The 23,429-nt window shown below is 44.0% G+C and overlaps 1 long non-coding RNA gene across 2 annotated transcripts; it reads left to right on the top strand.

Moving 5' to 3' along the window:
• Window positions 1–5,293: 5,293 nt before the first annotated feature.
• On the top strand, window positions 5,294–20,812 carry LOC132207887 (uncharacterized). Of its 2 annotated transcripts, XR_009443962.1 has the most exons (4): window positions 5,294–5,532; window positions 9,168–9,321; window positions 14,311–14,411; window positions 19,934–20,812. It is a non-coding gene; the product is annotated as an uncharacterized LOC132207887 (long non-coding RNA). The 2 variants fall into 2 exon arrangements; XR_009443961.1 differs by lacking the exon at window positions 14,311–14,411 and having other exon boundaries at window positions 5,304–5,532.
• Window positions 20,813–23,429: the final 2,617 nt, after the last annotated feature.

The following is a 23,429-nucleotide window of genomic DNA, read 5'->3' as shown; positions in this document are numbered from 1 at the left end:
ACTCCATGTTACAGTTCCACAGCAGCAATGCCAGCTGAAACTGCCTGGCGTGCAATCAGTTTAAAACAAGAATAGAGGGGAGGTCAGGAAAAGTGAAGTGCCATGGTAGTTTGTGAGAGGTGACTGGAGGCCTAGTGGAGCCAGGTTCAATGTGGGTGTTGAAGACCAGTCTTCACTGTTACCCTGGCATACAGATCACATTGGATCAATCACACAAGGATCCTCCTTTGTGTGTTGTCCTTTGCACATCACAACTCGGGTCAGTGCCTTGAGGGGCTCGGATAATTTTAATTTTGAACATCAGCCGGCAGCAAAATGACATGACAAACTTTCCCTAATATCAGTACACCCGGATAATGAAGGCCATCAGTTTAACTGGGACAACATAACCGTAGTAGTGCAATCCAAACATAGCCACACATGGGAATTCCTAGAGGCATGGTTCTCAATCCATAATGCAGTCGGCAAACAAATAGAATTGGGCCCCATATGCAACCCATACAGAACAGAATGCGAAATGACAGAAGTTGCCGGAACAGACCGGGCAGTATAAATTTCAAGTGGAGGAGAACAACATCGCTTCTTCGGAAGTCTCACTCATGACGTTACCTTGCGTGGTGACGAAAAGTCTGAACGAAAACAAGCCAGCTGGGCGAGCAAGTTTACAACTTTACTTGTTATCTTTACCGTTTAATGTGTGGCTCAGTGTCAGTCTTATACACACAGTGTTCTACCCGCTTCTCCTGCTGTACACAAGGTTTCCCAGCAAAAGGCAGCTTTGTGTGGAACACATGCAGTTTCTCCTGACAATGGGTACTGTTGCCATGAGCTGGGATATGAAATATACAATGAGCTGAAGTAGCCCCACACTCAAGTTACTCATTTACCTTTTAATTTCAATTTTCAATTTCCAAAACCCAGCAATCCATTCACTTAAGCTGCTGGGAACCTGACAAAAACAGCGTTGGCCAGACATTCCTCTTCGGGAGTGTCTGTCAATTTGCAAGGGTAGAAAAGCTGTCAACTTCACTCGAGTGAGAGAGGATACAATATTCCAAACTTCCAATTCAAAATCAGATGCCGTATCAATGACACCACTGGCTCCACATGTCTTGCTGCAGCTTTCATCCTGTAGATTGTGATGTAATCAGGGATACTGGCGGAAAACCCATTTGCAAGGTGAATATCCTGCAAAATAATCACCGTCGCTGCTGCACTTCAACGTTCTCCACTTTGTGAAGCGGTGAATGTCACTGGCAAACGAAACACATTAGCCCTCACATGCCTGGCTGTCACCTGTTTCTTTGCCACCTGTTTCTCTGCTGGAACTTGCCATTGCTTTGTTCACAGTCACTGCAAAGTTCTGCCTTGCATTTTTTTTTATTAAATTATCTCCTCCCAACTTAAAAACATTCCCTAGTCTTGAAATCTCCTATCCTTGGGAAATGACGACCACAATTCATACTATCTACATGTCTCATTATTTTATGAACTTCTAACAGGCCGCCTCTCAACCTCCTAAGCACCAGCAAGAAAAGTCAAAGTCTATCCAACCTTTCTTTATAAATCAAAGCTTCCATACCAGGCAACATCCTGGTAAACCTCTTCTTAACGCTCGCCAGCTTCATGATATGCCTCCTGTAATTGTGTGACAGAAACCGCACATTGTATTCCAGAAGAGGTCTCATCAACATCCTGTGCAACCTCAATATGACTTCCCAACTCCTAAACTGAAACAATTGAGCAATGAAGGCTGCTGTGCCAAAAGACTGTTTAACCACTGTCTAAATGGGATGGAAACTTCAAATAATCATGTTCCTGGATCCCCTAAGTCCATGAGTAGGCACCTTAACAGTGAGAGAAAGTCTGAGGGAGGATGAGGAATAGTTTTGAAATTCTTTGACCTCACATCTGAAGAAATTTATTGTACACATGCAGCTGAATAAGTTCAACAATTCATACTCCGTGAAGAACTATAAATGAACCTGAAGATTTTTCTATTAAAAAGTAAAGTTAGACCCTCTCGAGTCAGAAGGAAGCCATCACTGTTCTGTTTCTGAACTTCTCTTACCCAACAGGTTCTGCAACATGTCCATATGAAGATGGATAAGGGAGAACCAGTGGATGTAGTGTACCTGGACTTTCAGAAAGCCTTTGATAAAGTCCCACATAGGAGATTGGTGAATAAAATTCGGGCACATGGTACTGGGGGCAAAATACTGAGTTGGATTGAAAATTGGCTGGCTGACAGGAAGCAAAATGTAGTGATAAACGGGTCCCTTTCAGAATGGCAGGCAGTGACCAGTGGGGTACCACAAGGTTCAGTGCTGGGACCGCAGCTGTTTACGATATATATTAATGATATAGACGAAGGCATTAGAAGTAATATTAGCAAATTTGCTGATGACACAAAATTGGGTGGCAGTGTGAAATGTGAGGAGGATGTTATGAGAACACAGGGTGAGTTGGACAAGCGAGGTGAGTGGACGGATACGTGGCAGATGCAGTTTAATGTGGATAAACGTGTGGTTATACACTTTGGTGGCAAGAACAGGAAGGCAGATTACTATCTCAATGCAGTCAAGTTCGGTAAAAGGGAAGTACAACGAGATCTAGGCGTTCTTGTACATCAGTCAATGAAAGCAAGCATGCACGTACAGCAAGCAGTGAAGAAAGGTAATAGCATGCTGGCCTCATAACAAGAGGAATTGAGTACAGGAGCAAAGAGGACCTTCTGCAGCTGTACAGGGCCCTGGTGAGACCGCACCTGGAGTATTGTGTGCTGCTTTGGTCTCCAAATTTGAGGAAGGACATTCTGGCTATTCAGGGAGTGCAGTGTAGGTTCACGAGGTCAATTCCTGGAATGGCGTCCGGGACTATCATATGTTGAAAGATTGGAACGACTGGGCTTGTATACACTTGAGTTTACAAGGATGAGAGGGGATCTGATTGAGGCGTATAAGATTATTAAGGGATTGGACACTCTGGAGGCAGGAAGCATGTTTCCGCTGATGGGTGAGTCCAGAACAGAAGACACAGTTTAAAAATAAGGGGTAGGCCATTTAGAGCAGAGTTGTGGAAAAATTTCTTCACCCAGAGAGCGATGGATATATGGAATGCACTGCCCCAGAAGGCAGTGGAGGCCAACTCTCTGGATACTTTCAAGAAAGAGATAGATAGAGCACTTAAAGATAGTGGAATCAAGGGTTATGAGGATAAGGCAGGAACAGGATACTGATTGTGGATGATCAGCCATGATCGTAATGAATGGTGGTGCTGGCTCGAAGGGTCAAATGGCCTACTCCAGCACCTATTGTCTATTCATTCACCATATCCAGATACATGAACGTTGGATCACTCTCCAAAGGTATCAGTAACTATTGCCAATCCTCAGTTACATCTGGAGAACTTGATGTTTGACCTTTCTGAACCAGTGCAGGTCATGTGGTGAAGTCGCACTTGCAATGCTATTAGGTAAGGAGTTACCAAATAATCGTGAAGGATTAGTGATGTTTTCCAAAAGAACAATTTAAATGTTTTCACATATTTGATTCAATCCAATGATCTGACATATTACACAAGGTTGTCACAAAACAATATTTGATACCAGGTACTTATTAGGACAAGTGACCCAAAACTGGCCAAAGAAGTAGGTTTCAAGGAATATCCTGAACAAACAAGGGGACTTGGAAAACCAGGGATGTTTAGGGAGTAAATTCAAGAGCTTATGGCCTTAGGAACTGAAAACATGAAAAAGGTGGGAGTTAAAACCAGAAATCCACAGGAGGTTGGAAGTCAGGGAGAACAAATGTCTTGAAGGAAAAAGCAAAAGGACAGTAGATGCTTGAAAGTTGTAACACAAGCAGAAATTGATGTAAAACTCAGCTTATCTGGCAGTGCTTGTGGAGAGAGAGAGCAGCATTACTGTTTTGTGTCCAGTGACCCTTCTTCAGATATATCTCAGAGGGGTTTGCAGCTGGACGGACTATCAAACGAAAGTGGTGTGATGCCAAAATTTCAAAATAAGGATATGAATTTCAAAACCTTGGTGCTTTGCCACTGAGAAAATGTTTATGTTAGTGAGCACAGAATGGCAAAACTTGAAGATGTTAAAATCGGTGAAAATAAACACATGGGCAGCAGATTTTTGGATCAGTTCAAGATTTCAGGGAAGTAGTATTAAGAAGCCGGCCGGGAGTGTGTTTGGGGAGTTAAGTCGAGAGGTAGCAAAGGAATGGATGAGAGTTTCAGCAGCAGATGACCTGAGATGCTGTTGAGGTTGAAATTGTATGTGGTCTTTGTGATAATGAGTGTGGGGGTGAGTAATGTGGTTAGAAGCTCATCTTGGGGTGAAATATTGCACCCTGACTGTGACCAGTGTGTTACCTGCCAGTTACCAGGGGCAGGGATGGAGTCAGTGGCGAGGGAGTAGAATTTTGCTCCCAGCCTGGATTGACATTTTTCATTGTCTATTTAAATGTGATCTATACCCCTTTTCAAACAAGAACGGACTTGGCAGCAGAACTAATTGGTGAACCAACTGTCAGCTTTATTGAGACAAAGTGTGGAGTTTATCTGTTATGAAGTAAACTACAGTGACAAACTCAGATAGCTACTTACAGTTGAATGTGGATTATACTGCTTAAGTCAATAACTAGGCAGTAGAGCAGTGAAACAACTTATTGGAGTTTCTGCAGCCGCGGTCTTCAAACTTTTTCTTGTGTTGGGCTTTTATCTTCTGATTCTCGTTGCTTTCCATTGCACAGACTTTTCTTGAGAATCTCTATTCTGCTTGTTCTTTTTTGATTAACCGCCCTCTCTGCCCAATCACAGTTCATATGAACAACACTCACCTCACTTCACCACGTGATGTTCTTCATATTCATAATTATTCCCTTTACATCTTACCTGAGGACTGCTAGACCTGTATTTATTACCCTTATTTCACCGCTATTTCTCTATTGGCTGACAGAGCGGTATCAAGAGTACCTTCAGCTTTGAGCTGCAGGAAGCCTTTTCAATCGCGACTTATTAAAAAATAACAAAAGAACTGGGATGTTGTCAATCAGGAACAAAAACAAAGTTGCTGGAAAAGCTCAGCAGGTCTGGCAGCATCTGTGAAGGTAAAAAGACAGATCCAGTTTTCAGTCTCATTCGTCTCAAAATGCAACATTGCGACGACGTTCATTTGCTTCTCACAATAACACAAAGCACTGCGCATGCTCCAGCTCACAGTGAAGTCTGGCTGATTGATGTCAGTGCGCGACCAATAGGAGCACAGGTGTGCCGTGCATGACCGGACGGATGTCGCCCAATCGGAATGAAGGGAGGGCGGGATCAGTGAAAACCACGTGATCATCCACGAGTGCGGTGCAGAGTCGCTGAGATAACCGGAACTGCAGATGCTGGAGAATCCGAGATAACACGGTGTGCAGCTGGATGTACACAGCAGGTCAAGCAGCATCAGAGGAGCAGGAAAGCTGACGTTTCGGGCCTAGATCCTTCGCTGAGACCAAAATTTGTGCAATTGAGGTAAGAGCAGGCCACAGTAAAGAAAGCAAAACGGTAGAAAGCTGGAGGGAAGTGATATTCGTATGGGTTTGGAAGTTTTACAAACAGTTAGTGCACGTCGGAAAACACACCCATTTGAAACTCCCAGACTCACGTTTGCAGAAAACAAATCAACGCCTCAGATGGCGATAGGCCCGTGTGACCGTCACCATCTTTATTGGGGGCAGTGATCCGCGGGGCGCATGCGCGACAGCTTTGAAACTTTAAAAGGGCCGGGGGTGAAGCTGGAGGAACACAACAGGACAGGCAGCATCAGAGAAACAGGAAAACTGACGTATTCGGGCCCACACCCTTCAGAAATGGGGGAGGGGAAGGGGATGCTGAAACAAACAGGGAGAGAGTGGGAGACAAGTGGAGAGGAGACAGACAAGTTAAAGAGGTGGGGATGGAGCAGGTAAAGGTGAGTGTAGGTGGGGAGGGGATGGGTCAGTCTATGGAGGACCAACAAGTCAAAGGGGTGGGATGAGGTTAGCAAGTAGGAAATGGGGGTGTGGCTTGAGATGGGAGGAGGGGATAGGTGAGAGGAAGAGCAGGTTAGGGAGGTGGGGATGAGCAATTGTTTATTGCGAACTGAGTGTAGGTGTTCTGTAAAGTGGTCCCCAAGCCTCTGCTTGGTTTCCCTGATGTAGAGGAGGCCAGAACGGGTGCAGCGGTGCAGTATACCACATTAGCACCTGCATACCCCATACAGATGGCCTCAAAGCCCTACGCTATTTCCTGTCCTGCAGGTCTGACCAGTTCCCCTCCACTGACCCCATTATGTGCTTCGGTGAACTCGTCCCACTGCCTACAGACAAAGGGGGTGGCCATGGGTACCTGCATGGGCCCAAGCTTTGCCTGCCTCTTTGTTGGAACAATCCCTCTTCCGTACCTCTTCCTCCAGTACATGGATGACTGTATCGGCGCTGCCTCGTGCTCCTATGAGGAGCTCGAACAGTTTGCCCACTTCACCAACACCTTCCACCCCAACCTTAAGTTCACCTGGACCATCTCTAACCACCTCTCTCACCTTCCTGGTCCTCTATTTCCATCTTGGGGAACAATCTCAAAACCGATATATATTTCAAGCCCACTGACTCCCACAGCTACCTAGAATACACCTCCTCCCACCTGTCAAGTTTGTTTTCGGAGACCCTCACGGACGTGCTGCAATAACAAGACACTGACCTGTTTAGAAAAACACCAATCATTTTCTTACCAAGCAAGTACAAGCTGTGAAGAATCACTGTACTCAACCCGGCACACAGTGCAAAGTCTCACAAGGAGTTCTCCCTGGACAGTCCCTGCTTTTTATACTTTACAAAAGACATGATACAGAAAACGATTTCACAACCTCCAATGACATGATACATAAAACAATTACTACAACAGACAAAAACAGGATACCAAGCAATTATTACATCGACAACATAAAAGACCAGGATATAGTATCGATTGCTTGTGAAGTAGCAGCTCATGGCAGGAGGTGATTTTGAGTTGTTGTCCGGGACAGATTGTGATTTCAAGTTGCCAGTGTGTCTGGCTAGGACAAAGTCAGTGCCCTGGCCCCTTAGTCAGCGACAGAAGTTACATGCTTTAGAGGTTTCACACCTTTACAAAATTTCCCCACCTAACCCTATTTGATACAGATTGATTCTAATTTCAGTTCAGTCAGGAAACTTAAGACAGTGTCTGCATGCCGATGTGTGAGAAGATAAGGAGTTACAAAAGCTTTACACTGAATTCCTAGCTGGGCAGGAAGCTTCAGGGCAGTGTCTGCATACCGATGTGAGTAGATAAAAGACTTTACTTCTATAAGTCAAAGTCTCTGTATAGGAATCAAATGCAAATGAAAGACTTTGATTTCTATACTTCTTTAAATTAATGGGATGTTATCACATTAACATCTCACACCCACCCACCATCCTGCAAAAATGCCATCTCCTATTCCCAATTGCTTCACCTCTGCCGCATCTGCTCCCAGGATTCCACTCCCGTACATCTATGATGTCCTTGTTTTTCAAGGACCGCAACTCCACTCCCCACCTCCCCACCGGAGTGGTCAAGAACACCCTTGACCGTGTCTCCTGCATTTTTCTACAACTCCTCCCTCGCACCCTGTCCCTGCAATAACAACTGAAAAAGAATCCCCCTCATCCTCACATACCACTCCACCAATCTCCGGATCGAACACGTCATCCTCTGACACTTCCGCCATCAGCAATCCGACCTCACCATCAAAGACATTTTTCCCTCCCCACCCTTGCTTGCCTTCCGGAGAGACCAGTCTCTCCGTGACTCCATTGTCCGCTCCACACTGCCCTCCAACCCCACTACTCCCAGAACCTTCCCCTGCAACCAAAGGAAGTGCTACACTTGCCTCCACACCTCCTCCCTCTTCTTTCCCCCCATCCCAGGCCCCAAGAAGACTTTCTACATCTGGCAGATGTGCAGGTGAACATCTGCTCGATGTGGTATACTGCATCCCCTCTACCCGTTGTGGCCTCCTCTACATTGCGGAAACCAAGCGGAGGCTTGGGGACTGCTTTGCAGAACACCTACGCTCAGTTCGCAAGAAACAACTGCACCTCCCAGTCGCGAACCATTTCAACTCCCCATCCCATTCCTCAGATGACATGTCCATCCTGGGCCACCTGCAGTGCCACAATGATGCCACCCAAGGGTTGCAGGAACAGCAACACATATTCTGCCTGGGAACCCTGCAGCCCAATGGTGTCCATGTGGATTTCAGAAGCCTCAAAATCTCCCCTCCCCCAACTGCATCCCAAAACTAGCCCAGCTTGTCCCTGCCTCCCTAACCTGTTCTTCCTCTCTCCCATCGCCTCCTCCCACCTCAAGCTGCACCCCTATTTCCTGCTTACTAACTTCATCCCACCCCCTTTACCTGTCTGTCCTCCCTGGACTGACCTATCACCTCCCTACCTCCCCATCTATACTCATCTTTACCTGCTCCATGCCTGCCTCTTTAACTTGTCTGTCTCCTCTCCAAATATCTTTTCTCTCCATCTTTGATCTGTCTCCCCACTCTCCCTATTTCGTTCAGAATCCTCTTCCCCTCCCCCATTTCTGAAGAAGTGTCCAGGCCCAAAACGTCAGCTTTCCTGCTCCGAAGATGCTCCTTGGCCTGCTGTGTTCATCCAGCTCCACACCTTGTTATCTTGGACTCTCCAGCATCTGCAGTTCCTATTATCTCTTATCCAAGAGAAATGTTTGTTTCTTATGGATTTTTTTTCCCAGACTGTTGGATCATAGCAGCTCACACTGCTCTTGCTCACTTCTGTGCTCCCTGATCACCTTTGTCGGTGTCTAATCTCTTCAGTCTCTAATGATGGATAGATTTGATCTCTGTAGTATTTTACTGTAATTTCCTTGTACCTTTTTTGTAAATAAATTTTCCACTGCTGCCCACCCCCTGACCATGTGCTGCTCTCTTACCAGATTAATTTTTGAATGGTATCTTTCACAGTCAGGAAATATTTTCCCAGAAAGAGAGTGTATTTTTCTTCCATTTCAGACCACCAAATTCTACAGCGTTTTTATCTGTGTCATTCATTTTGCACTTCTGCAACATTTACTGTGTGTTTCTCCTTCCACAGATACCAGCGATCGTTGCCAAAGCCCTCTTACCTGTGGAGAAGGTGATGTTTAACTTTCGTGTGCTACTGCAGTTTGTATGATAAAGGTGCTCTCACAATGCTCCATTTGAGAAGTTACAGATCATTCATCTAGCGATACTGAAGAGCTAATGGTGTATGTCCAAATCAACAAACTATTTGTATTTTTATCATGTTTTATAATTTCACAAAAATATTATCAACAAACTTTTGACGTAAGGCCATATTAGGGCAGGTGACCAAAAAGTTACCATATCTACAGGTTTTCCTGACTCTCTCAAGGAAAGCAAACCTAAGAGGTTTATCAGGGGAATTCCAGATCACGTTTTCTGGCAACTGTAGAAACAGCCTCCAATAGTGAAGGGATGATTAAACACACTGTTGGAGTCTGGAACTAAATGAGTTATCGAAGTCTTGAAGGTTGTTTGGTGCAGGGAGATAGGGCTCATCACAGCCAGGAATTAAATCACGGGTGAGAATTTTAAATTGTTGCTTATAAATAGGAGCCTTTGTGGGTCAGGGAGCACAGCAGTGATGGTGAACAGGTCTTGGTACAAATGAACTTGTGTGCAGCAGAATTTTAGGTATTCTTGAGGTTACAGGGATGTTGAATGTGGGAGGCCAACTGGCAGTGAGTTTGGATAGTTAAGCCTAGAGATAACACAGGAATAGATGAGAGGTTCAGCAGATGAGCTGAAACTAAGGTGTCACTGTCAGTCATTGTCACTGAAGTGGAAGTAAGTGGTTTTTGTGCAGAGCTCTGCTGTTTACCCTCACCTCACCTCAGGAATTCAGCTGCTTGTGAATTTGTGGATCAAGTCTGTAATAAGATCAGGAACCGAGTGCCCACCATGGCCCATGCTGGGTGTCACTGAGCAGGTTACTGCTGAGTAAGTGCTGCTTAATAGTGCTGTTGACAACACCTTCCATCACTTTACTGATAGAGAGTAGATTGCTTGAGGGGAAATTGGTCGGGTTCGATTTTCAGTGTTTTTGTGCTGAACAGACCTGGGCAGTTTCCCAAATTGTTAGGAGATGCCAGCGCCGTAGCAGGACTGAAATAGTGTGGCTTGGATGCTAGCAAGCTCTAGAGCACGAGTCATCGCTGCTATTGTCAGAGTGTTGCCAGGGCCCATAACCTTTGCACTGTTCATTCATTTCACATAATATTAAAGAAATGAATCAAATTGGATGAAAACTCACATCTCTGATGTTGGGGACCTCTGGAGAAGGCTGAGATGGATCATCCAGTTGGCACTTCTGGCTGAAGATTGCTGCAGACTTGTCTTTCGCAAGGATAGGTTGGGCTCCTGTGTCGGGTAAAGATGGGGATTTTTGGCATTCTTCCTCCAGTGAGTTGTTTAATTGTGCATCACCATTCACGACTGGGTGTGGTAGAACTGCAGAGCTTGCATCTGATCTATTGGTTATGGGGTGGCTTAGCTCTAACTCTTGCTGCTTATGCTATTTGGCATGCAGATAGTCCTGTTTGGTGGTTTTACCAGGTTGCACCTTATTTTTAGGTATGCCTGGTGCTGCCCTTGGCATGCCCTCCAATACTCTCCATTCAACCAGTGTTGGTCCCCTGGATCAATGGCAATGGGTGTCTGTAGGATATGCTAGGCCATAAGGTTACAGATTGTGCTGGAGAACGTCTGCTACTGTTGCATTCTCTCTCAAAGCCTCATAGATATCTGGTTTTGAGCTCCTGTGTCTGTTCCAAGTCTGTCCCTTTTAGCCGAAGTTAGTGCCACCCAACGCAATGGGGGGTATTATCAAGTTTAAGATGAGGCTTTGTCTCCACAGGACTGTGCGGTGGTTGCTGTTAACAATCCTGTCATGGACAGATGCCTCTGCAGCTGGGAAATTGGTGATGATGAGATCAGCAATATTTTCCCCGTTTGGTGCGTCAGCACCTGCTGCAGTCCCAGCCAAGCAGCTTTGTCCTTCAGGACCCGACCAGCCTGATTGGTAATCCTCCTGCAAACTACTCCTGATGTGGACATTGAGTACATTTAGTGCTATTCACACTCGCAGTGCTTCCTCCAAGTGCTGTTCAACATGATGGAGTTTTTTGTTTCTTAAAATTCGCTCTTGGGATGTGGAAATTGCTGGCTGGACCAGCGTTTATTACCTGGAAGGCAGTTAAGAGTGAAGCACATCACTATGGGTTGGGAGTCACATGTCATCCAGACCAGGTAAGGATGGCACATTTCCGGAAAGGACATAAGTGAACCAGATGGGTCTTTCCTGATAATTGGCAATGGTTTCATGGTCATCATTAGAATCTTAGTTCCAGATCATTATTTAATTCATGTTTCACCATCTGCCATGGCAGGATGCGAACCCAGGTCCCCAGAATGTTATCTGGGTCTCTGGATTAATAATCTAGCGATAATACTACTGCTGATTTATCAACCAAGGGAGGATGGTACATGGTAATCAGCAGGAGCCATGAGGCTTCCAGGCGTCAGAGTCAATGTTGAGTACTCCCAGGTCAAAATAGCACTGTGCTGTCACGTCTGCTGGGACAGGGCTTCACTAAGGACAATGATAGTGGTGTGTGTCATTGTTTGCCAGGTATGTTTCCATGAGTCTGACACTGTTCCTTGACTCGTCTTTGAAGCGGCTCTCCAAATTTTGCCACTAGCCCCCAGATATTATTAAGCAGGAGTTTGGGGGGCCGATAGGGCTGATTCTGCAGTTGTCTTTCCTAGTTCCCTGGTGGATGCCAAATGGGCCACCCAGCTTCATTCCTTTGTTGAAACTTTGCAGTGATTTGCAACTGAGTGGCTTGCTGAGGTTGGCAAATTTCTTTCCCCGAAGGACATTAGATTTTTTTTTTCTCTCTGTCATCAGCAATCGTTGCCATGGCAACCAGTTGATTCTTCCAGTTTTTTTAATTGAATTCAAATTCCACCATCTGCTGAGATAGGATTTGAACCTGGACTTCTGTTGTACGTTTTAACATTCTGGATAAAAGTTAGTCATCAGGTTTGTTCACTCATTTTTAAATATCACTAACACAGGCATTGTTTCTTTGCAAAACACTGTCCATCATCCTGTCTCCTCCATCCTCCCCTCCAACAGCAAGTGAAGGAGACACATGCAGTTTCTATTTCACTAAGATTGAGACAATCCAATCAGCTGCCTCTGCTGCTTCCCTCTCTTCCACAAGCCCACCAAACCAAATTGCCTGGCATGTTGCTCCTCGCTTTAGGCTTAAACTTGCATCTTTGTCCAGTTTCATGTCAAGCCTTATCAGAGCTCATCTTAACCCTTTGCCCTATTCTCACCAAACTACAAATATTCCAACTCTTATTTCTCCTCTTCCTCCTCCTCCTCCTCCCTGCCTCTTCCCCCATGCCAATTCACAGATATTGTTACTTGTTCTGTCTGTTTCTCTTTTCTGGTTATGTCCTTCTCACCCATTCTGTTTAAAACCAATGTTCGACCTCACCATCGTTGGAAAATCCCACTCCATCTCTCTTTCCTGTCTGAAATCCATGTAATAAATGTCCCTCAAGGATCTATCCTTGGCCCATGCTGTTTCTCACCAACATACTTCCAGGAGGTGAGATCTTCCACAAGCACTGTGTTAACTTTCACATGTATTCTACAATGTTCAGATCTAACTCGTCTCCATCACTTTGCTCCACTGTTACTCAATTATAAAACTGCTTATCATGCTTCCAATACTTGATTAGCTGAAATTTCCTCCAATAACACTTTGTGATAGTAAAACACATTGCCTTCAGTTATTATTACGAATTATTTTTCCTCAATATTGTACTGAATCCATCCCTCTCATTGGGAACTGTCTGAGGCTGAACTGCACCCTTCTCAATAATGCTCTCATATCTGGTCTCAAGATGAACATCTTACCGTACATTTCAATCACAAATGCCAGAAATTTCAATCTCTAAAATGCTCTTTCTCTCCACCTCACTCCAGCTCATTTGTGACTGGAACCCCTTACCCATGTCTGTGTTGCCTTAAGCTTGACAATTCCAAAAGAGAACCCTCTCTTCTCTGCCTTATCAAGAATCTGCTCCCACGATGAGAAATATTCCCTCAACATTTATCCTGTCAACTCCCTTGAGAATCCTCTATTTTTAATTAGAACATCTCTCATTCTTCAAAAAAATCTAGTTAGTATATTCCAGACCTGTTTAGTCTTAGCTTAAAACATAATCCCTCCAAACCAATGATCATCTTAGTTCATCTTCTTTGAAATGCCTCCAGTGAAGTGATATACTTGCTCGAATAAGTGGATCAAAAAAGCTGCTCACATTCTTCCAGATGTGGTCTTGCCAGCAAGTTGTACATTTGTCCTAAGACATGTACTCCAAACTCTTCTACTGCAAACACCTTGACATAAGGATAACATCCCATGACCCTTCCCGATTACCCGTTGCAACTGTGTGCTCGCTTCATGCTTCCTGCACAATTATTCCTGAATCCCTTTTGTGTTGCAGTTTTCCACAGTTTTTACATTTTTAAATAACACTGTTCTTTGGTCATCTCCTCAAAAAATAGCAACTTCTCGTTTTCCCAAATTATACTCCATTTGCCGACTTGTCGCCCATTTATCAATGTCTCCCCATAAGCTCGAACCCTCATGGAACTTGACTGTTATCCCTTTTTATGAGATCCTTCCTCATTCTTCTCATCTTTTTGTTGGGAGCACTGGGCAACATGACACATATGTAATTGCTGCCTTTTTAAGGGGCGTTTTTTCAAATGACTGGGAGAAGCTTACTGCCCATTTCTCAGAATCGAGACAACTTGTTCATCAAGTTGCATTGGGCCGGAAAAGCTGATGTCTCATTGTGGCAGTGCAGCAGCACAGAAGGAAAGAAAAGGAAGCAAATCCTGCTGCCTGCATCTCACTAAATCTTGGCCATTCTTTGCCTTGTGTCAAACACCTGTTGTTCTGTTCAGTGACATGAAGCCCCAATGTGGAAATTCCTAGAAACCCAAATAGAAATCCCTCAAATCAGCTGCTGACTCCCACAAGGAATAATGTGCAGCAGGAACAATACACAGTTATCCTCGGCCAGGAGGAGGGGATGTTGTGGATTTCTACTCTGACAGTGATGGATTTTATGAATTTGTGTTACAGGATATTACAAGTGGACTTTCAGGTAGGAAGCTCAATAATTGTAACACCAAACTCTGACTGAATTACTCAATTCAATCAGGACCTGGATATTCGCATTGTGTGTGAGTATTGTGTTCCTGCTCATTCCCATTTGCCATGTAAAATTTCTCTCTTATTACTCCATTCTCTCAATAGATCTTTCCTACAACTTTCAACATATGTCCTGTAGTCCTTTTTTATGGCCAGTTGAGTGTACGTTTTACCATTCTAATGTTTATCTTTTGTAAACACCTCCTATCAAAGGTCCCCTCAAAATCCTTTGTTACAAGGAGATCAATCTCAGTTTCCCCAAGCACCTGATTACCGAATGACAGTTTGCTTCTTGTGTGTAAGGCACTCATCCACTTTTCACTTCCACTTACCTGCATGAGTACAGCCCCAACAATATTAAAGGAAGTTAACATTCTCCAGATGAAGCAGTGTCGGAGTGGTGTCCCATCCACCACATTCAACATTCCCCTCTACACCACTGAGGCAAAGTGGCATCACTGTGCCTAAGGTAAAGTCACCATTATCCTACCTGACCATAGGGCTGGTTTAACCTGAAGATTACCACACCCCAGGCAAGAGGAGAGGTTGTGAAGGAGAGTCCATCTATTGTCGATGGATATTCTCAATATGTACCAGCAATACCTAAGTCACATGAAATTATAACTTTTTAAAAAAAACCCTATCCATGCAACTAAAAACCCTCTTCCGACAAACCATTCTGTTAAATCTCCTCTGCCCCCTGTCAGGGACCCTCCCGTCCTTCACGGTGTGTGTGGGATCTTTGGTTTGCACAGACTCAGCTCGTCTCTGTTCCTGTCTGTGATGTCATCATGCTGTGACAATGGCACTGAACCTCACTGTCTGTGAGGGTGGTAGGCACCGAGATCCTCATAGCGTTTAAGGCATATTTAGATGCACACTTGTGATGCCAACGCAGACAGGTCTATAGGCCAAGTGCTGGAAAATTAGATTAGAGTAGTTAGGGTGTGGTTTTTAACCAGCCCAGGCTGGATGGGCCACAAAGCCTTTTTCTGTACTGTAGACCTCCGAGACTCTTCACATAGGAAGATGCCCAGCAATATTTCAAGTTATTTCAGAAAATGAGTTATTAGAATAAATGACTCATGATTGGTCAGTGTTTTCGGGAGAAAAGTGAGGTATAGAGGTAAAGCGGTTGACTTCAATTCTGGGGCCTGAAGCCCAGGAAATTGAAAGTACCGCCATCATGTGGATGAATAAAAATAAGGATTGTATTAGAGGAAAGAAATATCGTTCTTGTATCATTGATCTGTGAGGCTGGATGATATGTGAGACAAGAAGGGTTCTGAGACTGGAGAAGACTACAAAAATAGAGAAAAGTGAGCTTGGAGGAGATTACAGAAATGGGGAAGATTGTGAGGCTGGAGGAGACCAGACAAAGGGAGGTTTGTGACAGTAAAGACAATTATAGAGCTAAAGAAGTTTGTGGGCTGGAGGAGATGACAGATAAGGTGGTCTGTGAGACTGGAGGAATCTAGATAGATGGTGTGAGTTGAGGCTGGAGGGGGATTCCACAGATGTGAAGGGTGTTGAGGCTCGAGAATGATGCCTGCAACAATGCAGGTAGCGAGGCTTGAGGGCATGATCTGGAGGGTAGTGAGGTCTGAGGTATGATTCCTGCAGTAGGGAGGGTAGTGAGGCTCCAGGGTGGATTATCATCATAACAGCACAGTGGTGTACTTCCAGCAGATGGAGTGCAGCAGTAATAGAAAGTACCACTTTCTCCAAATCGAATAAAAGTGGAAATCAATATTAGCCTGTGCAGCAAAGGCCACGTCCCATAAGTAAATTGAAATTGATGTGTCTCTGGTTTGGAGAGAGTGAACAGAAGCTCAGGTAATTCTCCATTGTAGCAATGTTTGGTAACTGTGGAGTACAACATTCAGATAATTGGCAAAAAATGCAGAGTGAAAATGTGAAGAGTGTTTGACTCCACAAGTTCCCAGGATCTGGAACAGTCTGAATGGCAGCTGGATGCAGATTTAGCAGTTATTCTCAAGAGAATTGGGATTTAACTTTTCAAGGAATGATGGGCAAATGGTGGGGGAATTGTTTCAGTTTTGCAGCACCTCCCAGAGTGAGAGTGAAGCCTTTGACATGATTCCACATGGTAGACTGATGCGTAAAGTTAGATCACATGTGATTCAGGAAGAGCTTGCTAATTGGAAGTGGAATTGGCTCAGTTGGAGGAGAGACCGTGGTGATGGAGGATTTTTCAGTGGAGTTCTGTGACCAGCATGTTCCACAGCATTTGGCACAGGGTCCACTTTTGTTTCTCATTTATATTAATGATTTGGATGAGAATTTAAGGGACAAGATTAGTAAGTTTGCAGATGATACTAGAATTAGTGGTATGAAATGTTGGTATAGTGGTCAGTGAAGGTTATCGAAGATGACAGCAAGATCTTGATCAATTATGTCAATGGGTTGAGGAGTGGAGGATGAAGTTCAATTTGAATAAATGTGAGACATTGTATTTCGGTAAAATGATCAGGGTAGGACTTGCACAATTGATGGTTGCACCCAGGGTAGTGTTGTGGAACAGAGAAATGCTGAGATTCAAGTGCATAATTCTTTGAAGCTTATGTAGACAAGTAGACAGAGTGATTAATAAGTTGTTTAGCTCACTTGCTTTCATTGCTCAGACCTTAGAGTCTCAGAGTTGGGATGTTATGTTGAGGTTGTACAGGACATTGTTTTGGCTTCATTTGAGGTATTGTGTGCAGCTCTGGTCGCCCTGTTACAGGAAGGACATTATTATTAAACTGGAGACAGTTCAGAATAGACTTGCTGGGATGTTGCCAGGAATGGAGGGCTTGATTATCAAATAGACGGCCAAAGCTGGCACTTTTCTCACTGCAGCATAATGGGTTAACGAGTGGCCTTAGAGGTTCATAAAATCATGAGGGCACAGATTATGCAAATAGCAAGGGTTTATTCCCGAGGTTGGCTGATTTCAAGACAAGCGGACATGTGTGTAAGGTGAGAGGAGAAAGACATATTTAAAAAGACATGAGGGAAACTTTTATTTTTACAGAGATGTCCATGTGTGGAACAAACTTTCAGAGGAAGTGGCAGATACAGGTACAGTCACGTTGTTTAAAAGATATTTGAATTAGGACATAGACAAGAGAGGTTTAGAGGAGTATATGCCAGATGCAGGCAGATGTGATCAGTTTAAAATAAAACTTATTTATTTAATATACATTTCAAAATTCTAAATTGGAGTAAGGCCAACTTTGACATTGTTGGGCAAGAACTTGCAAAAGATGATTGAGAGAGGTAATATGCAGGTCAAGGAATGCTTGGAAAGTGGGAGGTCTTCAAAACTAAAATAAGGAGAGCCCAGACACAATATGTTGCTGTTCATGTGAAGGGCAAGGCTGGTAAATGTAGGGGATACTGGCTGACTGGAGAAATTGAGGCTGTGGTCAAGAAAAAGGCGGCAGCACATGTCGGGTATTGACAGCAGGAATTGGGTCAATCCCTCGAAGTACAAGGGCAGTAGGAGTATACTCGAGAAATCAGGACGGCAAAAAGGAGACATGAGCTATCTTTGGCAAATCAAGTTAAGGGGAATCCCAAGAGATTCTGAAACTTCATTTGGGACAAAAAAGCAACTAGGGAGAAAATAGGGCCCCTTTAAAGATCAACAAGGCTGTCTGTGTGGAACTGCAGGCTGAGATAGTGAATGAGTATTTCACATTAGTATTTACTGCAGAGAAGGATATGGAAGTGAGAGAGCTTGGAAACATAAATAATGAGTCGTGAAAAGTGTCTATATTACAGAGATCTCGGTGCTGGATGTCTTAAAATGCATAAAGGTGGATAGGTTCCTGGCACCTGATCAGGTGTTACCCACAAACTCTGGGAGAAGCTGGGGAAGTAATTGCTGGCCCCTTGCTGAGGTATTTGTATCACTGACACTAGTGAAGTGCCAGAAGGCCGGGTGGCTAATGTGGTGCCATTCTTTAAGGAAAAGCCACGGGACCATCGACCGTTGAGCCTGATGTCATTGGTGGGTAAGTTGCTGGTGGGGATTCTGAGGGACAGGATTTGCATGTGTTTAGAGAAGCAAAGACTGATTAGGGATAGTCAACATGGCTTTGTGAGTAGGAAATCTTGTCTCACTTAATTGATTGAGTTTTTTGAAGAAGTGACAAAGAAGATTGAAGAAGGCAAAGCAGTGGACATTGTCTATTATGGACTTCAGCAAGGCATTCACCAAAGCTCCACATGACAGATTGGTTAGCAAGATTAGATCAAATGGAACCAAGATTAGGAGACAAGATTATGGTCAGCCGGGGGGGAGCGGATTCAGTCTAGATGACTATGAACAGCAGTGTGCTGCAAGGATCGGTGCTGGGTCCACTGCTTTTTTAATCATTGATGCAAATCATGTGGAATGAATATTGGAGGAATGGTTAGTAAGTTTGCAGATGACACTAAAATTGTTGTTGTAGAAGACAGCAAAGGCGTTTACTTCCCAAGCACAATGGGAACGTAATCACATGGGTTGATGGGCCAAGGAGTGATAGAAATAAGTTTAGTTCAGCTAAATGTGAGCGATTGCATTATGGTAATGCAAATCAGCGCAGGACTTAAACAGTTAATGATGAGGCCCTGGGGACTGTTATGCAATAGGGACTCCTTGGGGTGCATGTGCACAGTTCCTTGAAGGTGGATTGCAGGTACAGAAGGTAGTGAAGATGATATTTGCTGTGCTTGCATTTATTGGTCAGTGCATTGAGTGTAGGAGTTGGGAGGTCATGTTATAGGCTGAACAAGGCATTGATTATGCTGCTTTTGGAATACTGTGTTCAGTTCTGGTCTCCCTGCTATAGGAATGATGCTGTTGAACTTGGCAGGGTGCAGAAAAGATTTACAAGGATGTTGCAAGAGGTGGAAGTTTTGAGCTGCAGGGAGAAGTTGAATATGCTGGGTCTATTTTCCCTGGAGCATTGAAGGCTGACTGGTGACCTTATAGAGGTTGTTAAAATTATGGTGGGCGTAGGGTGAATGGCCAAGATTGTTTTCCCAGGTTAGGGGAGACTAGAACTAATAACATTGGCTTAAGCTGAGAGGGAAAGTCTTAAAAGGGAACCAAAAGAACTGCAGATGCCTTAAATCTTTAAATAAAAACAAATTTGCTGGAAAAGCTCAGCAGGTTTGGCAGCATCTGTGGAGGAGAGAAGAGTTTCGGGTTCTGAGGAAGGGTCACCGGTCCTGAAATGTTAACTTTTTTTTCCTCCTTAACAGATGCTACAGGCCTGCTGAGCTTTTCCAGTGAATTTGTTTTTTTTTTAAAAGGGAAAGTGGGTGGTGCCTGTGTAGAATGAGCTGCCAGAGGAACTGGTGGAAGCTGGTACAGTTACCCATCCAGATACCTTTTAAATGTTGTATGTGAATGGGAAGGGTGTAGCAGAATATAGGTCAAATGCTTGCAAATGGGATTAGATTAATTTGGGATATCTAGTCAGCGTGGACAAGTGGGACCAAAGGGATTGTTTTGTGCTGTACAACGCTGACGAAGCATTTTTTGTTTTCATTTCAGATTTCCACAATTTTACTTCTGCACTATTCTTAGTCTTTCAGAGGGATCAAAAGGTTGAGTTACAGATCTATACAATGACTGTCCTTCCTCGCTGGCTCCCCCACCTCTCTCTTTTGGTAGTTTTATGCAAACACTGACTGGATCCCTTACCTGGAGGATATTTGTGAATGAATTTGTTCAAATGGTGATCCAGCATTTTCCCCAAGTATCGCTCCACACATGCCCAGAGAATTTCTCAGTTTCACAATCTGTGTCCTTCTGGTTTCTTACTCGCTACACTTAACTTTCTGTTTGAAAGTATAGTCTGCAGTTGGAGAATTTAAACAGGTCCACATCCAGGTCTGACGGTCACTTTGTTTCTCACAACCCAATTATCTCAGGATTTTGAACAATGAAGGAAAAAGCAGCACTCACATTGGGGAGAAATGCACATGGTGTGTGTGTTGAAGAGTCTGTGAAGATTCATCTGAAATGTCCGAACACCAGTGCAGTGACACTGGGAGACAGAGTGTGGAAATGTGCAGATTGCAGGAAGGAATTTCTTCATCCATCCCAGCTAGAAACTGACCACCAGAGTCACACTGGAGAGAGACCATTGACCTGTTCTGCATGAGGGAAAGGCTTTGCTGATTCGAATTCCCCGCTGATACACCAGCGAGTTCACTCTGGGGAGAGACCTTTCATGAGCTCTGAGTGTGGGAAGGGATTCATTGTCAGCCAAACTGTTAACACACCAGTGAGTTCACAGACAACCACAGTTGAAGAACTTTGCTGTCACTCTCACTATCAAATGAACCATGGTTTTGGGCTGTTTGTACAGATGTTACCGATCCCTGCTCAATTAAAGGTGCTGGTATTGTGAATAAAATGTCACACTAACAGTTGTGTAAGGTACAGCTTGGAAATAGTCACGTTGTCACAACACGTCGACACATTTGCACTGACTAAAGACTATCCACCTGCACGATATGTGAAAAGGGATTTCCTGGTTCATCAGGACTGGTTAACTACCAGCAAATTTCTGAATAAGTTGATTGGTTTGAATATAGCTAACAGTAGAATCAAAAATAGTATCAGTGATAATGGGAACTGCAGATGCTGGAGAATCCAAGATAACAATGTGTGGAGCTGGATGAACACAGCAGTCCAAGCAGCATCTCAGGAGCACAAAAGCTGACTTTTCGGGCCTAGAGAAGGTTCAAGGCCTGAAACGTCAGCTTTTGTGCTCCTGAGATGCTGCTTGACCTGTTGTGTTCATCCAGCTCCACACATTGTTATAGTAGATTCAAAAGCCATGTGTTTTGGGCTTGTTGCTGGAGATCATAGAATCCCTCCAGTGTGGGAGCAGACCATTTAGCCCATCATGTCCGCACTGACCTGACAAAGAGTGTCTTACCCAGACACTGTCTGCGTGAGTTTCCTCCAGATGCTCTGGTTTCCTCCCACAGTCCAAAACTGTGCAAATTATGTAGATTGACTATGCTAAATTGCCCATAGTATCTTGTGTGCAAAATGCAGGCATAGGGTAGGGTGTGAGACTGGGTGGGATGCTCTTTGCAGGGTTGATATTGACTGAATGGCCATCTTCCACACTAGGAATTCTGTGATGATCTCGATGGCCCTTTATTTGTTCTATAAGTCTGCACACCTTTTACAATGACGGATTCTGTTGCTCTCCACAGACATTTGTTTATTGGAAACAATGTAATCTTTCATTTTGTGGATAAAAATCAAAGGAAAGTTTTAAATCCAAACATAGGTTTGGGATGAGTCATGTCCTATAATCCCTGATTGCATTTTCCCTGTCGGCTATGAAACCTGGTGACCGCTGTGACTCTGCCTGGGGGCATTGCAGTCTCTTCAGCTCTTTACCTGGTGTCCATAGCAGCGATGGATCTCATGATGGAAACATAAACCAAGACGTTGTATGATTTCTAGTACATATTTTCTATTTAGTCTTCTGTCCATCACTTCCCTAGAGGCCGAGATACTGGTCTGGGGACCTAGGTGTGAATCCATCTGGAAATAAGAATTTGATGATGACTGTGAATCCATTGTCTTTGTTGGGAAAAACCCATCTGTTCACCGATGGCCTTTAGGGAAGGAAACTGCCATTCTTATCCAGTGATGTGATCATTCCATTATTGAATTTTTTTTTTAAAAAATGTAAAAAAAAACTCCTGCAAATACGTTTAACTCTGTCTTAATTTATTTGACAGCTGATGGTTCAAACTGCTTGATGGTCACTTTCTCTTTTGATCAAGTTGTGGCCATTTCGTGGTTGAAACCGTAGTAATTCTCGTACAAATAGTGCATGCTCTGACATGCCACTTATGAACCAGACATCCACGTTGACCATACCCTGAGGCTGTGTACCATGAAAGCGAAATTTTTCACCATCTTATCTACTTGTGCTGCTGTTTCAGGGAGCTATGGACTTGAACCTCCCAAACTCCCGAAAACCTTGAGCATTTCATCAAACTGACTTCCAATGGCAGGAATGGACAGGGTCAGCTTGGATTGATGAACATAATTCAGGCTCCACAAATCTACTGCAGCATTTTGAGAATGTAATTAGTAGTGAGTGTGGCCACCTCTCTGTACTGTAGTGATACAGATTCCCTGATCCTGATTGCCCCAATGGCTGACTGACACTGTCAAAGTCCCTGGGCTGATATCAAATGATTCCTTGGACATGCTGTGTCAGGATCCCCTGACTGAATCCTGTCTCCCTTGTCCTGACTCAGAACTGTTTTTCTGAGACTTGTAGACGTGACCATTTGGTTGAAAAAAATGCATTAGTTGCCACAGCTGCTGACCAGCCCTTGACTGACTGCTGGTAATAACGATGCTAAGCTGCCTGACTTATGCCTGTGATAAGCAACCAGGCAACCAGATATCCTAAGTTATTTTAGTCCCATTTGCCAACATTTGGCCCCTATCCCTCTGTCCCCTTCCTATTCATTTACCAATCCTGATGCTGTTTAAGAGCTGTGATTGTACCACCTCCTCCATACATGCAGCATTCTCTACATGTAAAACTGTCCCTCAGGTCCCTTTTAAACCTTTCGCCTGTCAACTTAAACCATGCTCTCAGGTTTGGATTCCTTTCCTTGAGAAAAAGATATTGACAATTCACCCCATCCAAGCCCCTCATGATTTTATAAACCTCTGTAAGGTCACGCCTCAGCCTATGACGTTACAGGAAATCAGCTCCGGCCTATTCAGCCACCTCTTCCTGTCGCTCAAACTATTCAATCCAAGCACCACTCTTGTAAATGTTTTTTTTCCTGAAACCTTTCAGTTAAACAATTTTCCTGTAGCAGGGATATTATAACTGAATGCAGTATTCAAAAAGTGGCAATGTTCTGTACACCTGCATTATAACGTCCAAACTCCGATACTCAATACATTGATCAATAAAAGCAAGCATGCCAAATGCCTTCTTCACCACCCTGTCCAACTGTGGCTCCGCTTTCAAGGAATTTTGCATCTG

Source organism: Stegostoma tigrinum, unplaced genomic scaffold, assembly GCF_030684315.1.
Source record: "Stegostoma tigrinum isolate sSteTig4 unplaced genomic scaffold, sSteTig4.hap1 scaffold_195, whole genome shotgun sequence".
In the NCBI taxonomy this organism is placed as follows: Eukaryota; Metazoa; Chordata; class Chondrichthyes; order Orectolobiformes; family Stegostomatidae; genus Stegostoma; species Stegostoma tigrinum.
This window is presented reverse-complemented; position numbering and strand designations above follow the sequence as displayed.